Source organism: Camarhynchus parvulus, chromosome 1 (assembly GCF_901933205.1).
Source record: "Camarhynchus parvulus chromosome 1, STF_HiC, whole genome shotgun sequence".
Taxonomy (NCBI): Eukaryota; Metazoa; Chordata; class Aves; order Passeriformes; family Thraupidae; genus Camarhynchus; species Camarhynchus parvulus.
This window is the reverse complement of record NC_044571.1, coordinates 100385441-100387940: the sequence shown is the minus strand read 5'-3', so window position 1 is coordinate 100387940 and position 2500 is coordinate 100385441.

The window sequence follows — 2500 nt, the reverse complement described above, 5'->3', positions numbered from 1 at the left end:
AGGAGGCCAAGAGATGGTCTAAGATCTGGAGCCCCTCTGCTCTGGAGACAGGCTGGGAGAGCTGGAGGTGTCCACCCTGGAGAAAGGAAGGCTCCAGGCATACGGAATTGTGGCTGCAGTAACTGAAGGGAGCCTGCAAGAAAGATGGAGAGAGGCTAATTACAAGGGCCTAAAAGGACAGGACAAGGGGAATAGCTTCCCACTGCCGCAGGGCTGGGTTAGATGGGATATTGGGCAGAAATTCTTCCCTGTGAGGGTGTTGAGGCCTTGGCACAGATTGTCCAGAGAAGCTGTAACTACTCCATCCCTGAAAGTGTTTCAGGCCAGGTTGGGCGTGTCTTGGAGCAACCTGGTCTAGTGGAAGGTGCCTTGCCCATGGCAGGGTGTGGAACTGGATGACCTTTAAGGTCCCTTCCAACCCAAACCATCTATTACTCAATGATTGCATGATTTGCACCAGCGAAGATGACCAGGGGAATAGTAATGTCATTATTAGAGGGCTGCAAACAAAAAAGCAAAACTCTGGGAAAACAAAGAACATCTGAACTTGGGATTTGAGATGGAGATGAGGCTCTTCTGAGTGTCAGCAAAGGAGCAGGCCAAGGTACCCCACCCCAAGCAAACAGCTTTTGGCCTCACTACAGCTGCAATGGTGAAGCTGCTTCTGGGAAGCTTTGGGATGAGGTTTGCTTTCAAGTTTTAATTATTTAAACTTCAAAGTGGAATCAAAAGTCAAAGAACTTGGGCTTGTGGGGCAGAGCTTTTCATGGTCTTCAGCATTGCATTTCTCTAAGGAAGGGGTCTGCATCTGCATTCATGTTTCAGCTCACAACAAACCCAAACCGAAGAGGCGAGCTCCAGGTGAACACCTCTCACATGCTGACAAAGACTGGGCCACAGGACTGGCTATCCAGCTATAGCTAATTAAAAAAAAAAAAAAGCCCTCTGAACTGTGGATGGCAAGTCATCAGCACTTTTTCACTCTGCATAGTCTGGTGGTGTGGATACAGGCAGGCCTCTTAACCAAAGAGCTGTGGTTAGTGTTGGGGTATGGCTGAAGGCAATGTAAAGAGACACAGAAGCTCTCAGCAGTTGAATTCACAGCCATGTCTATACTGCCAAATAACAAAGTCTAGTGAGTGTCCCTGACCCTGAGACCAAGGGGCATGGACCAGTATCCACATTGCTCAGGGCTGCCCCTGTCTTGAGCACACCGCCCTGGAGAGCACATGGCTTCTCCCAGCTCAGGTATTGCCTCTCAGGCCCTAAGATAATAGAACTGTTTTGTGTGTTTTGGCCAAGTTAAACTGTCTGAAATAATATGTGGGGTGCGCTGCAGACCACTGGAGTGGTGTTTTCTAGCAGGAGACCAATGTTTGAGGGTGTGAAGCCTCTTTGGATATGCTGCATGGGACCAGCAAGGCCGAAACAGCGTCAGATTGACGTGACTGCCCATGAGGACTCTTGAGTAAACTCACTTCAGGCTGGGTATGTGGCAAGGGAGTGAGCAATGTGGACCATCAGGATGGTCTCAAGCTCATCTCTGGGTGTTCTCCTGGTCAGCAATGCAGACAAACCCTTTTTGCTGGGTCAGCCATGTATTATGTGCAGCTGAAAGAGGCATTGTGCCTTTTGCACCTTGCACATACAGCTTCCTCCCTTTGCTCCCAACCTTTAAGAAACTGAAATGCAACACGGCAAATTCAGGTCTGGGGGAAGGGTTTGAAGGAAAACCCACATTACTCTTCCATTCATCAAATTCCTCATCAGTTTGAACATGAACCACAATAAAACCAATATTATAACAAAGGGGACACAACATTAGCATCCTTAGTGAGTGCACCACGCATGGAGTAAGAGACAATCTGACCAAACACTGTCATCATCACATCCCCTTGTGTTTGAACTAGTCATGTCCAGCTTACCTCAAAGTCAACATAGAAAGAGGGACATTGACACACATTTTCTCTGACATGCAATGTTGAGATACAAGGTAGATGAACTGCTCTCCAAGAAACTCTTCAAACCAAAGACATCTGATTGCAAGATGAAGAAGAATCTATGTCCAGAAGGAACCAAGAACCCCTTCATTTACAACACTGCCTCAGCTACAAGTTTAAAAATAACTCTTAGGCACCTAAGACACCCCATTACATGGATGAAGGTGGGATGGGTGAGCCTGAGGAGTATATATATGCAGAAGTAGGGAGTGCTAGACTTGAGATGCAGTGAAGGACATTAAGCAACAGAGGAAATGTGCAGGGTTAAACCAGCATCTCTATGCAAAGGAGAATGCATTGTCTGAGCAAAAGCTTTCCAACATCAGGGGGCAGTAAACAAGCAGCAGGAAGAAAAGCTGTGGCAACTGTACTACGTAAGTAGAAAGAATAATGCACTGCTTCCTGTTGGCAGGAGTCATATATTTCCCTTTCTGGGCATGGGTGAAAGGCAGGTCCCACAACTCCAGCATCCACCTCGCCATGCATGGCTGGTTGGGAAA